This window comes from Camellia sinensis, chromosome 15 (assembly GCF_055761805.1).
Source record: "Camellia sinensis isolate YWXY chromosome 15, ASM5576180v1, whole genome shotgun sequence".
In the NCBI taxonomy this organism is placed as follows: domain Eukaryota; kingdom Viridiplantae; phylum Streptophyta; class Magnoliopsida; order Ericales; family Theaceae; genus Camellia; species Camellia sinensis.
In genome coordinates this window covers 140,429,879-140,446,447 of record NC_138975.1, presented here as the reverse complement: position 1 = coordinate 140,446,447, position 16,569 = coordinate 140,429,879, and positions in this window count along the sequence as shown.

Here is a 16,569-nt window from a genome sequence, read left to right as displayed (position 1 = left end):
ATATATATATATATATATATATATAATAAGTCATAACTAATATCAGAATGAGTCATTATAAATCATTACTTGATGTATAATCAAAGACCTCTTCAATCATAACCAAAATAATGTTGGACAATCTTCACTGTATTTAAAAGATTTAATTCTATTGTGTAGACAACAACAATAAGAATTTAAAGAAATAAAGAAAATGAGAGAATTTGTTTGATTACAAAAATCAAACTCGAAATAAAAATAAATAAATAAAACCACAGATTTTATTTTGTTACAAAAAACAAAATAAAATCTGATTAAATAAACAAATAAAAAGCAGAATAAAATTAAACAACTTACTTGGTTAATTTATTTGTATAACTTTTCTGATCAAGTCCAGTGTTTAACACTGTGTCCTTAAGACAGATTCGTCCTCTCCACGGTGCTTTCAGAATTTGGACGTCTATCTCCCAGGATGAAATGATCTTACCACAAACAATAGCAGCACTACAAATTGTTTGCCTTACGAACACACTAAGTGTTTACACTCTTTCTTTCGGAAATAAAATGCAGCAAGATGAAGAATATAATTTGCAGAGGATGGAGTACGAAAATTGGAATGAAATCCGAATGGGAGGCTAATCTATTTATAGATGTAAAGGTGGCTTTTGGTTTTGAATTGAACAGGTATGAAACCTGTTAGATTCAAATTTAAACAGATTTGAATCTGTTTATTCAAACAGATAGAAACAGGAAGGGCTCTGTTTGGATGAGCAATAAATCCAAAACAGTTTAATTCTGTTTGAAAACGGGAAGGGCTCTGTTTGGATGAGCAATAAATCCAAAACAGTTTAATTCTGTTTGAAAACGGGAAGAGCCCTGTTTGGATGAACAATAAATCCAAACCAGTTTAATTTGAATTTTGGATTTTATTTTAATAAAAAAATAAAATAAAATTCAAATGTTTTTAGCCCAAAAAGATTAGAAGCCCAACCCAACCACACATCACGCACCTGCGCCCAGGCCCAGCCTGACCGGACGCACGTGCGTGTGGTGATTTTTGGGTCCAATGGGTCTAACCCATTTTGCCCATAACCTCTCCCTCTAAAACACTTGGGTACCCCTTGGGGCACACCCCAAGTATCTCACCCTAAGCCTTATAAACCCTTTCAAAACGACGTGGTTTTCAAATTTCGAGCCATTCGACCCTTACCCAATTCGAGCTACCACCTATTTTTCCGTTATTTATTAATCAGTATTTGATAATATCTCAATCAATGTTTTATATATTTACATAAATTGTGTACTATATATATAATACATATAGATATAGGAAGAATTATAATTCAATGCCAAGTTAGAAAAAAAAATTACACATAAATGATAAATTTTATAAACATTAATAATTAAAATTATAAATTTTTTCATGTATTATAAATATTTTTTAAAAAATCACTTAATTGTAATTCCCCACATAGATATATGTACATACAGGAGCAGAGGCAGTGTATGCTTAGGAGGCATGTACCCCTCAAGTTTTGATAATTATATTGGTACATCTATATATATATAAATTATATCATATATATTTTTCATAAAATTAAAATAATATCCCTTCTTTAAATTATAATAGGCTCTCTATTATAATTTTTTTTTTAATTACAATGAACCTACTAAAATAAGTATTTCTATTTTACACTTCCAAAAGGGTTGTACCATATACTAGTTATTACTTTATGGTATTGATATTATAAATTTTCATAACCAAATTATTTTCATTCATAACTAAAATGACTACTATTTAAATTATAACCAAATAACACATCTTTAATTATATATATATATATATATATATAATAAGTCATAACTAATATCAGAATGAGTCATTATAAATCATTACTTGATGTATAATCAAAGACCTCTTCAATCATAACCAAAATAATGTTGGACAATCTTCACTGTATTTAAAAGATTTAATTCTATTGTGTACACAACAACAATAAGAATTTAAAGAAATAAAGAAAATGAGAGAATTTGTTTGATTACAAAAATCAAACTCGAAATAAAAATAAATAAATAAAACCACAGATTTTATTTTGTTACAAAAAACAAAAATAAAATCTGATTAAATAAACAAATAAAAAGCAGAATAAAATTAAACAACTTACTTGGTTAATTTATTTGTATAACTTTTCTGATCAAGTCCAGTGTTTAACACTGTGTCCTTAAGACAGATTCGTCCTCTCCACGGTGCTTTCAGAACTTGGACGTCTATCTCCCAGGATGAAATGATCTTACCACAAACAATAGCAGCACTACAAATTGTTTGCCTTACGAACACACTAAGTGTTTACACTCTTTCTTTCGGAAATAAAATGCAGCAAGATGAAGAATATAATTTGCAGAGGATGGAGTACGAAAATTGGAATGAAATCCGAATGGGAGGCTAATCTATTTATAGATGTAAAGGTGGCTTTTGGTTTTGAATTGAACAGGTATGAAACCTGTTAGATTCAAATTTAAACAGATTTGAATCTGTTTATTCAAACAGATAGAAACAGGAAGGGCTCTGTTTGGATGAGTAATAAATCCAAAACAGTTTAATTCTGTTTGAAAACGGGAAGGGCTCTGTTTGGATGAGCAATAAATCCAAAACAGTTTAATTCTGTTTGAAAACGGGAAGAGCCCTGTTTGGATGAACAATAAATCCAAACCAGTTTAATTTGAATTTTGGATTTTATTTTAATAAAAAAATAAAATAAAATTCAAATATTTTTGGCCCAAAAAGATTAGAAGCACAACCCAACCACAAACCACGCACCTGCGCTCAGGCCCAGCCTGACCGGACGCACGTGCGTGTGGTGATTTTTGGGTCCAATGGGTCTAGCCCATTTTGCCCATAACCTCTCCCTCTAAAACACTTGGGTACCCCTTGGGGCACACCCCAAGTATCTCACCCTAAGCCTTATAAACCCTTTCAAAACGACGTGGTTTTCAAATTTCGAGTCATTCGACCCTTACCCAATTCGAGCTACCACCTATTTTTCCGTTATTTATTAATCAGTATTTGATAATATCTCAATCAATGTTTTATATATTTACATAAATTGTGTACTATATATATAATACATATAGATATAGGAAGAATTATAATTCAATGCCAAGTTAGAAAAAAAAAAATTACACATAAATGATAAATTTTATAAACATTAATAATTAAAATTATAAATTTTTTCATGTATTATAAATATTTTTTAAAAAATCACTTAATTGTAATTCCCCACATAGATATATGTACATACAGGAGAAGAGGCAGTGTATGCTTAGGAGGCATGTACCCCTCAAGTTTTGATAATTATATTGGTACATCTATATATATATAAATTATATCATATATATTTTTCATAAAATTAAAATAATATCCCTTCTTTAAATTATAATAGGCCCTCTATTATAATTTTTTTTTTTTAATTACAATGAACCTACTAAAATAAGTATTTCTATTTTACACTTCCAAAAGGGGTGTACCATATACTAGTTATTACTTTATGGTATTGATATTATAAATTTTCATAACCAAATTATTTTCATTCATAACTAAAATGACTACTATTTAAATTATAACCAAATAACACATCTTTAATTATAACAAATATATATATATATATATATATATATAATAAGTCATAACTAATATCAGAATGAGTCATTATAAATCATTACTTGATGTATAATCAAAGACCTCTTCAATCATAACCAAAATAATGTTGGACAATCTTCACTGTATTTAAAAGATTTAATTCTATTGTGTACACAACAACAATAAGAATTTAAAGAAATAAAGAAAATGAGAGAATTTGTTTGATTACAAAAATCAAACTCGAAATAAAAATAAATAAATAAAACCACAGATTTTATTTTGTTACAAAAAACAAAAATAAAATCTGATTAAATAAACAAATAAAAAGCAGAATAAAATTAAACAACTTACTTGGTTAATTTATTTGTATAACTTTTCTGATCAAGTCCAGTGTTTAACACTGTGTCCTTAAGACAGATTCGTCCTCTCCACGGTGTTTTCAGAATTTGGACGTCTATCTCCCAGGATGAAATGATCTTACCACAAACAATAGCAGCACTACAAATTGTTTGCCTTACGAACACACTAAGTGTTTACACTCTTTCTTTCGGAAATAAAATGCAGCAAGATGAAGAATATAATTTGCAGAGGATGGAGTACGAAAATTGGAATGAAATCCGAATGGGAGGCTAATCTATTTATAGATGTAAAGGTGGCTTTTGGTTTTGAATTGAACAGGTATGAAACCTGTTAGATTCAAATTTAAACAGATTTGAATCTGTTTATTCAAACAGATAGAAACAGGAAGGGCTCTGTTTGGATGAGTAATAAATCCAAAACAGTTTAATTCTGTTTGAAAACGGGAAGGGCTCTGTTTGGATGAGCAATAAATCCAAAACAGTTTAATTCTGTTTGAAAACGGGAAGAGCCCTGTTTGGATGAACAATAAATCCAAACCAGTTTAATTTGAATTTTGGATTTTATTTTAATAAAAAAATAAAATAAAATTCAAATGTTTTTGGCCCAAAAAGATTAGAAGCCCAACCCAACCACACACCACGCACTTGCGCCCCGGCCCAGCCTGACCGGACACACGTGCGTGTGGTGATTTTTGGGTCCAATGGGTCTAGCCCATAACCTCTCCCTCTAAAACACTTGGGTACCCCTTGGGGCACACCCCAAGTATGTCACCCTAAGCCTTATAAACCCTTTCAAAACTTCCCACCAAATCAATGTGGGACAAGCCAATTTACCACCTTAAAGAATTTCCACCAAAACTCCATTTCCACGGAGCACACTTTGGCTTCAATTTCCCATTCACTCGGTAATGGTTTTAAGCAACCAAATATACCACGTGAATCACAACGCGGCATAGAACGCGTTACCACTTTGACCCGAGTAAATCGACACTCGGGGCCCATCTAAAAAATAGACCAAACTTGAGAAAAAATTCTGATTTTACCCAGAATTTTTCTACCATTTCCAACAAATAACAATCACAAGAAGTTATAATTAAGTTATATCCAACACTACAATGTGTCATAACTAAAGACCACAAAGATTATAATTACGACATATGATAGATATTTTTTTTGCGGTGTGTTTTATAGAATTTCTCTACTAAAATATATCATTTATATCTCAACTTATTTTCTTTTTTAATTTTTCAATCTACCTAAAATAGTTACTCCACAAGATTTATATAAAATTTAACCTCAAATCCTTTAATTTAAAATTCACATCTATCCAAATAAATTTTTAATATTTACGTTTAGTAATATCTCATTATTGTTTATTATAAAATAAAAAACAAAATTAATATTGTCATTAATTGATGTCCACTCTTTACTGAATTCTTAACTCCGTCACTGTGTATACACATGCATACAAGAGGAATAGAGGAGGGGGTTGTGCATGTGTGTTTGTTTTATTCAAGTCTGATTCCCCATTTCGGCTCTTGGAGACACTTGGGGGAGGGGACCCGAATGCAGCCTTTTTACATTATTATACAAAAGAATTTTGATTTCTCCTCTCCAAGTGCATGTATGTCTCCTTCACGTGGAGAGTCAATATATTAATCACACTTCTATAAACCTACAAAGAAAATCAGAAATTACACATAATTTATGTTCTATAGGATCAAGATTGGTTGGACCCTAGAACAACAAAATCAAATCTTCACCCCACATTTGAATTTCTAGGTAAGTTTATTTAGGGTTTATATATCAATAGTACTGTTCTCATATTTCTCTTTTCTTGTCTTAAAACATGATCGAGTTGTTGTTACGGTTTTGGAACATGAGAACATAAAGATTTGGAGACATAGGATCTTTAATTTATTTTATTTTTTTTTATTACTAACTCAGGTTGATATGGTGTTTTTGAATTAATAAAAGAAATGTAATAAATGGATGGCATGAACTATTTTAGTAAGTTGGGAGTGAAACTTTGCTTTGTTCTATTTTTTTAAAAATACTTCTCAGAAAATTTTACTTTCTTATTTTTCTTATTTTTTTTTGTTTTTATTGAATTTTTTTAATATTTTAAACAATTTTTTTTTACTTTTTAGACATGCCTAACATAAATATACCTAAAAAGTAAAAAATTGTGAAAAAAAACCACCAAAAATACAAAAAAAAAAAAAAAAAAACGAGAATTCAGTGTATTTTTTATATTTTTATGTATTTATTAATTTTTTAAAATATTTGTTCACAAATTTTTTATTTTTTATATACATCTAAGTGCTGCATCTAAAAAAGTAAAAAAAAATATTTAAAATTTTAAAAATATTCACTAAAAATAAAAAAAAAAATACGAAAACCAAAAAACTTAATTTTCAAAAAATTTAATCTAAAAAACTCAAACCAAATGCATAATCTTTTTTTTTGTGTGTGTGTGTGATCTCATTAATCAAGAATATCAAATGTACATATTATGTTGTTCCTTTAAGAGTATCAAATAATTACACATATATATATATATATATATATTTTAAATTGAACAATGGGTTGGGCTTGCATGTGGGCCACGGCCTTAGCCCAATGGATCAAGATTTTAATAATCTTTATGAATTTATGAGTTCATTAATCAACTTGAAAGTTGACTTGACAGGTGAATGGCTGAGATTGCGCGCTAGGGTTTCAAACCCGTGCCCAAGTCAAAGCCTAGTCTCATTTGGAAGGGCCGGGCCAGCTCGCAATTCAGGCTTGAGCTAGGTAAAAGTGCAAGTAAACTTTCGGGCAACTCAATTTTTTGGTACATTAGAAATAAACTTATGTATGGATAAATTACTTCAAAAAATGAAAATGAATAGGCTAGTTAATGTGGTGTTAATAATATGGGCCTACTGTGTTAGAATTATAGTTCACCAAGACATTAATGTTTGACATAAAAATAACCTCTTTTATACACATATATATATATATATATATATATATTAGTGGTCAGTTGTCACATACTAAATGAATTGAATAAACAGTGGTGATACATATCACTAAAAAGATAGCACTAAACCAGCTCTAATGAGCTGGCAGTGCAGGAAATAAAAAATAAAGAATAAACAAAGAGCAAAACATCAAATCAATTACAGCTATAGTATATTCAGAGTTGTTAAAGCTCATTTTTTTAAAACTCTTAAATAATTTTCTTGAATGAACTATTCACTTTATATATAACATATACATATATATATATATATATATATTTAACTATTATCATTTCAATGGTGAATAGTGATCACACGGCAGTTATACTCTTTTATACAAACGGTAGGACATAATTTGATAAGGTAGTAATTTTGATGGAGATTTGGAAGAAATCAGTAGAAATTCTTCATATTGAAGCAAATTAAACCTTTTTTCAGACCCAAAAAAAAAATTAAAAAACAATAATTGTAGCCAAGATGTCGAAATAATCTAAGTAATCATTTGTTTTAGGTTAGCATGCCGAAATAGTAGTGTGTTGTCATATCTTGTTCATCACTTCACATCATAGCTAATGGTCATTTCAAAGTGAATTATGCTACCATTTTTTTTCATTTTTCTTTTTTAATTGATGCAACATTTTCACATTATTATAATAAATAAATAAAAAATTCAAAATAGTGTTTTACAAAATTTTCCTATTTATTCACGTGGAATTATTATTGTGGCAAGTCTTATTTTAGATATTGTTGCAATTCACAAAAAATTAATTTAAAAAAAAAATTGTAAAATTTATTAGGTTATATAATATTTTCTTCCGAAAGTTAAAATAAAGCATTTTTTCAATGGGTAGAATTACAAACAAATTGAATTGTTTAAGAACAGTTCACCTTTAATTCATTAAAATTCATTCAAATTAAGTTCTATTATTAAGTAAACTAGTTCAAGACAAATTTTTTAACTCATTTATTAATCAAACTAAGTTTGAATATACCCAGGCTCAATTACAACACATATTGTATTAGTCCTATAGAATTTCTTAGAAGACTTTTTTTTTTTTGGGGGGAAGGGGCTTAGAGTTTCTCACTTGATTCACTATGACTATGGTTCAGCTAATAAAATAAAATATGCTTACTTGCAACAAGATGTCGACGAGGGATAAATCTTAATGCTCTGTTTGGTTGGAAGATTTGGAAAGGGATTTGAAAAGGAAAAGGAAAAAAGTGTGTGAAACTAGGTTCAATGTACGTATATTTTATTCACATTTCACTTAACTTTTTCCTTTCCCTTTCCAAATCACTCCTCAAATCATCCAACCAAACACAGTGTAAGAGTACATAAACTAAAATCATAATATTTATAGGGATGTATGATCACATACTGTAGAATTTACGATTCTGTGAACATTTTGTGTCAATTGTACTATCAATTTTAATGTAAGCAATTCAACTGCAAATTTTCTTCCACGATACCTTTTTTTCAAAACCAAAAAAATAAATAAAAATACAAACAATCCATGCATATTTTAGACTATGGATTTAACAATATTCTTGGCCAAATGCAAAATAGAAGAGATTGAAGAGAACTAGTAGTTAAAGAGTGACACAATTGCATGGTATAGTTTTGACTTTTGTGATTGGGTCATTCTTTTCTTCTCTCCATTCTTTTCTTCTCTCCATTACATAGCTGGCTTTAATGCAACTAAATAATGCACCTAACACACTATCTCCATCAGTGGGACTTAGAATTGACACACTTTGATGTTATACTGTTGTCAAAACGTGTAAGAGAGTTTAATTAATGAGAAACAAACAAGGAGGTAATAGCTAAAGCCATATGGAATATCAGATCAATCATTTCAAAAATATTTGAACCCCATCCATCAAACATCTTTGCCCACCAAACATATCCCACTTCACCACTAGTCCTCTTGCTATGATGGATCTCTCTCTTTAAACATCAATACTGTATATATAGAGAGAAAAGGTCTTAATAATGATAATTTTAAGAATTATCAATAAAAAATATAAATTGTAAAAAAAATTTATAATTTTATTAAACTTTTTATGTATATCAAAATATTTTTGTATTTTTACAAATTTTTGTATATATTTTATAACATTAACAACAGTTTTAAGAGTTATTTTTTATGTTTTTAAGAGCACTAATAACTCACCCAAAGGACATAATATACATCACATATACAAGAAGTTAGTAGTCTTGGGACATATTCAGGTGGTGTCCAAAAATATTGGGGGTGTTTGGGAAGAAAAAAAATAACTTAATTTAAGCTAAAATTCACAAAAAGACAAAATAGGCTAAAATAGCTAATAAGACAAAATATCACATCAAACACATAATCATTTCACTTTTTTTCTCACAAACATCACATCTAACCATAAAAAAATCTAATCATCTTCCTAAACACAAAAATTTTAACCTACTAAAATAGCTAAAAACTAAAATAGTCTACTAAAATAGCAACTTCCCAAACAAATCAACATTTGTGAAGTGAGTGGGGCTCACAACTTTATATTCGGCTTAAAAATAAAGAGAAATTATTGCTCAGTGCTTTTTAAAAATATCAATTATTAATTAATGGTAAAGTTTATCACTTCACAATTTATATTATTAATTTGTAAATATTTTTTGAAATACACATTGACTTGAAATTTCCCCCTCAAAATAACAAACGACTTATTGAAAATTGATAGAGTAGGAAAACGTGGCGTCCTTGAGCACTTAATAATTTTTTTACTCTTACCATCTAATTAATTGTCATTGACATGTGGATAAAAAAAAAAAAAAAGACCAATTAATACATATTAATATGTGTTTGAAAGGGAAAAGATTAAATACACATCTAACTTTTAGCATAGTATATAAAACGGTTGTTCTGTGACTTGAACCCATAGCCTAAAAGTTATTAGGTTAAAATTTTACCATATGAATTTGACCCCCAAATTATGACTCCAAACACATTGATTTGGTATAACAAATTGAGCAAATTATATTATTTGCACTAATATCATTTTGGCACGTTAAAAATCTTGTTATAATGAAAGGGAAAATTTTCATGCTAGTGAGAAATGAGATAGAAAATTACATAAAGGTGAAAATCTTTGTGAAGTAAAAAATTTTAAGGGAAAATGACTTATCAATGTATGGGTAAAAAAAATATTTTCAAATTAGTGATATTCTTTACAAACATTAATATGTAATGAATTTTTTAATAATTTTGTAATTAAGTTTTAAAAAAATCACTAGCAAATAATTTCTCTAATTTTTAATGTGCTGAAAACATACTAACAACTTGTAACTTTTTTATTTGTGAAAAAAATCATTTCACTATGCTGAAATGATATTCTCTCATAAATATGGGCCTCGTTTGGGAAGTGGCTATTTTAGTAGGCTATTTTAGTTTTTGACTATTTTAAGTAAGCTAAAATTTTTGTGTTTGGGAAGATGATTGGATTTTTTTATAGTTGGATGTGATTTTGTGAGAGAAAAAGTGAAATGATTATGGGTTTGATGTGATATTTTGTCTTATTAACTATTTTAGCCTATTTTGTCTTTTTGTGATTTTTAGCCTAAATTTGGCTATTTTTTTTCTTCCCAAGTCAAGATGGGTTAAGTTGAGTCAGGACGGAACTACATAGAGTCCAAGGGAGGCACGTGCATTCCTCATTTTTTTTTAAAATTAAGGGCAAATTACATATACACCCCTCGAGGTTTGGCTAAATTACAGATACCCCCTGAGGTTTCGGAAATTACATCCCGCCCCCTGAGGTTTGTATTTTCATAACAATTTGCCCCCTGAGGTTTATATTTCATAACAAATTACCCCCTAATTTCTTATGCAAATATAGCATTCAGGGGGGAATTCGTAATTTCTCAAACCTCAGGGGGCATCTGTAATTTAGCCAAACCTCGAGGGGTGTATATGTAATTTGCCCTAAAATTAAACTTTTACCTCAAATAAGAAAAAGTTTTTCATTTAACTTCCTTTAATTTTCAAATATGTTTAAAAAATGTTTATATCCCATCTTTCTTTTCACTTTCTTTTTAATAAATTTATTATAATTTATCATTATAAATATTTAATTTTATCAAAATATTCTCTTATAATTATTTCTATTTCTCTCATTTCTCTCTTCTTTTTTTTTTTTTTTTCCATATCTATCTTCTTCTTCTTTTCTTTTTTCTTTTTCTTTTTTATATGCATGTTATTACATTTTAAATTATAATTATCATCATATTTAGTAACTAAAATAGCAAATAAAAAAAAGCTTCCCTTTATTAAAACATATCTAAGACACGTAGTTTTGACATCATATTGATTTTTTGTCATTCTATCACCAAATGAAAATCAAATTTGATTAGTTTTGTAATTTATATCACTAAGGATTAATGGTACCCAGTAATCAAAATTCTCACTCTGCTACTGAGTTGAGTTTTTTGAATTATAACTTTTAAAAAGTTTATTAAATAATATTTGGCACAACTCATTATAGTTTAATTAGGTTAAGCACGAAAGTGTTACTGAGCTGATATGATTCTTTCAAGAATGTTCGAAGACTGCCAGAATCCCTCGTATGGGTGAAGATCATTATTGATTCCAAACACCCCAACTGCATATGTATGAGGAATTGCCATAATGTCTAGATTTTCTCATAATAGTGAATGTGGATTTTATTTGTAATATATTTTTATTATCTTTTAATTAATTAATCATGTGAATGTGTAATTTAATTAAATGATCATTTCATTTCATTTCATTCTAGTTAACCAAACATTATCATATAACGTTGTTATATTTTGGGGAACTTACCAATGGGTTCTATACATAAAATTCAAAACGCATTTAATTCCAAAAACAAAATACTTGTACTAATTAGTCATACATATTTTTAATTATTACTAAAAAATATTTTTTTTATTTTTATTTTTATTTTAATTTAAAGATGTTACTACGTCCCACTATCGCCGGACTTCTATCAAATAATCATCAGAGACTCGCTAGAATATTCAACATCAACGGGAAGTCGCCGAAGTATCACCGGAAATTCACCAAAGTATCACCAGAGTGTTCTAAACATCATCGGAACTTGCCGAAATGTCTAGAATGTTCGCTAGACGTCAAGAATATCATCGAAGACTCCTCGAAATGTTCAGAATATTACCCAAAAATAAAAAAGAATAAATTGATAAATTAGAGCTAAAAAACATAGCAAAATGTGCTAAATATTGAAAAATTAAAAGGAAAAAGAAAAAAAAAATAAGAATAACAAATAGCAACAATAGGAAAAAAAAATATATGTTATTTTCAATTTTTGTAGGGTTTAAGTAAATAATCTCTAATATTGATTAAATTGAAAAGCAAACTTTGAAATTGTAACATGTTACAGTTTCAAAGCATGATTTTATTACGTATTTATCCTTCTTAATCAAATTGAAAAACATGTTATGAAAATGTAAAATTTTACAGATCTAAAGAATTATTCATTTCAGCATAAAAAAAAACTAAAACTGTAAAATTTTACAGTTATCACCTCCTGTAACTAAAACTCGAAAACACTTGTTCAGAATTTGAAAATTTTCTCCATTATAATAAGAAAATAGAAGTGTGCAGTACAGAAGAAGGAAAAAAAAAAACTGAGAGATCAAAAAAAGAGACAAATATAAAAAGAGGCTTGTACTCCAGCGATTATTTTTGATTCAGATCTAGCGGATCTAACATAGATCTACTTAGACCTGATGTAGATCTACATTAGATTTGAGTAGCTTTCTTTGTCAAAAACTCATCTCCTTCGCTGTCGATGAACGCGAAGCAAGGAGTTGATACTCAATGGTTGCCGGTGAACCCTAATCAACTATGGTCGCCAGTGACTGTAGATTAGAAAGAAAGAAAATAAAGAATACGTGGTTGTGATCGTCGTCGAATATCAGAAAAAGAGAAATAAAGAGAAGATGCAAGGTACAGAGAAAGAGGATAAGATAAATGCACATAGGACTTTTGGGTCTATTTAAAAGTTTTTGAAATTAAATAGAATACACACTTTTTAAAAAGAACTTAGGGTGAATTACACTAACAGTCCCTATAGTTTGGAGCTCGTGTCACTTTAGTCCATGACTTTTTGATTGTGACACATTTGACCCTAAATTTTGAATCTTGTTCCAAATAAGGACAATTGAAGATATTATTGCTCAATTTCAAGGGCAAATTCATCAATTTGATAAAATATAAACTAATTTGACAAAAATAAATGTCAAAAAAATATTTTTAAATTTAAAAAAATTATTTCTACACACTAAAGATAAAATTTTGTAAAATTGATAAATTTTTTATGCATTTATTTATTTATTTATTTATTTTACTTAATTAATTTTTGTTATGTGTTTGGATGATGATCATGTAATAGGTGGCTGCTAGGCTTTTCATGTGTAATCAATATGTTTAATATATGAAATGTTTTTAGTTTTGGATTTTTTGATTTAATGGATTGGTTTAATGTTGATATCAAAGTGTCGCCATATTTGAATTTTGGCAAAATAGAAACTAATTTAATGGAAATAAAAAAATCACCCATTACATGATCATCATTCAAATACATAATAAAAATTAATTTTGTAAAATAAATAAATGTGTAAAAGATTTATCAATTTTACATTTTATCTTTGGTGGTTAGAAATAATTTTTAAAAATTTAAAAATATTTTTTTTGACATTTATTTTTGTCAAATTAATTTATATTTTATCAAATTGACAACTTTGTCCTTGAAATTAAGGGGTTGTTTGGGATGATCTAAATAAGTGCACTTTTTGACTTTTTATGAAATATGGGTTGGGTTTGGGTTGGGTTTGAAGTGATGTGTTAGAGAGGTGATGTGACTTAAATAAGATAATATGACTTAAATATGATAGTGACTTTTTGACTTTTTGTCTTTTTCAAGACATGCCAAACTTAGCCTAAGTAATGGTATCTTCAATTGTCCAAATTTAAAACAAAATTCAAAATTCAGGATTAAATGTGTCATAATTAAAAAGTCAAAAATCAAAGTGACACAAAACTCAAATTATAAGAACCGTGAGTGTAATTTGTCCAAGAACTTATGAATAATTTGCGCTTATATTTTTTTCAATTATCAAAGGAATCTAACTTACCCCAAAAAAAATTAGTATAAACTTGATGGTGTTGACAACATAATGTGGTGGGTTTTGTGTTTTACTCAGTCCATGATAAACACTCCATAGGCCTATGGTCCAGTCCACAAGGCCCAGTCTGGATGGAAAACAAACCTTACCAATTAAGGGCCCAAAACACATGGGGCTCAGTTCGGCCTAGCTGATGATGGAATTTGAATCTTATGCTTTGTTTGGTTCGCTTCATTCCATCATAATATCCATGAAGCTGAAATATTATATAGAAAATGTTAGACGTGTATAATTTATATATATAAATTTAAATAAAATGGTGTGATAATAATATTTATCAAAATATAAATTTTTTTGTATTTAATAAATGAAAATATAAATTAATCACAATATTTTGTATAAAATTTTTATATATAAATTATATTTGTTTATTATTATACTGATATAATTATGATCATAAAACGAACCACATAAATGAAAAGTCATCGTGGAAACACTAATTAAAAGGATATAAAATTGATTACAAAACTAATCATATAAAATAATTTTGATTATTCATATTTTGATCAACACTCATTCTTATTGAATTGGTCAAGTAAAAGTTTTGGGCCAACCATGATTGTTACATATTTTATTAATGACTTTAAAAAATAAAAAAAGAGAGAAAGAAAGAGAAAATTATTAATAAATCTACTCTAGCAATTGTTTATGACATTAGGTTCAGTATATATATATTTTTTTTTGTTAGTGAAAGGTCCACCTTTTGTGAAATAATTTGGTTAGAAATCTTTTTGTTTGTTTTGGAAGATATTTTGTTTTCAATTTTATCAATTAATTTATTTGTTGACTTTTTTTTACCTTTTGACTTTTTGTTGACTATCTGCTCAAATTTATATCTATCTATTCAAATTATTTTCTATCTATTCAAATTTTATATCTATCTTTTTGAATTATTTTCTATATGTTCAAATTTTATTTTTATATGTTCAAATTTGTTCAAATTTTATTTTTATATATTCAAATTTTTTAACTATCTGTTTAGTTTGTTTGCCTTGTCTATTCAAATATCTTTTCTAAATTTTATTATTTGTTTAATTTTTTCATTTATCTTTTTAAATCTATCTATCCCAATTTTATTATCTGTTTAAATTTCTTTTATATATTTAATTTTTTTATCTGTTCAAATTTTGAATAGATCTATCTGTTGAAAACTTGATTCTATCTGTTTAAAATATGTGTAAAATGCTATTTGTTTAATTTTTTTTTATATGTTTAAATCTCTCATCTCTCCCTATCTGTTGCAATGTGCTTCTCCCTCTTCATCAACAACCACAACAACAAATAATTTTAAAAAAATATAAAAATTGAACATTTGTTCGTATCTCTCTTTTTTCTCCCTATCTATTGCAATCTGCTTCTTCTTCATCATCAACAACAACAAAAAATAATTTAAAAAAAATTGAAATTTTTTTAGATTTCGGTGGCCTTTTCCATAGATCCATATCTACTACAACAACAACAATAATAAAAATAAAAATAATAATTAGAGATCTTCTCCCCCACCAGACTCTGTTTTTTTTTTAAAAAAAAAAGAAAAAAAAAAAGAAAAAGATTGTTCTATATCAATTTTCGGAGGTGAAATTTAGAATTGAATAACAGTGACTTTCACATTTTCAACATGAGTATGACCGCCGGCAGCGTGACTAACCTTCTTGTCGAAAACCAATCCTATTAGACTATCTCCAACCCTGAATCAAACCTGGCATCAAATTTAAAATTTGGTGAAAAAGTTACTGTTTGGTGCTCTAACGGTTGCAACAAATCGATATCAAATTGAGATTTCAGCAAACAATTCATCAAACTGAGTACAGAATACATATTTCATCAAAACACTGTGTGTGACCGTTGGAGGGAGGAACCGGTCAACCAGCCGGTTGCCCGGTCGGTTGACCAACCGGTTGCCCGGCCGGTTGACCAACCGGTCGACTGAATTCCTAAGTTCAAATCGGTCAAAAAAGGTTCAAACAGGTAAAAAAAAAATTTATATTTTGCCTTACCAGTTGACAGGCCGGTCAACCCACCAGCAACCCTGAACCAAACCAAACCTGAGCATCTTTTTTCAGAGGCTATGTTGAAGGAAGCTGTGGATTTGGTAATCGATCTGAGAGAATTATGACTATTTGTTTCATTTGGGTTTTTATTTCATTGGGTTTTAATGGAATTGAGGTCTGTGAATGCAGGAGAATCTGAGATGTAGCAGAGAAGGTCTCTCCACTGAGTCTGCTCAGCAGAGGTTGGAGCTTTTTGGGCACAACAAACTTGAAAAGAAGGAGGTGCTATTTCTTACTAATACCCCCTTTGGGATTTATGTTGGGTTTGTTTCAGGAGAGTAAATTCTTGAAGTTTTTGGGATTTATGTGGAACCCTCTGTCATGG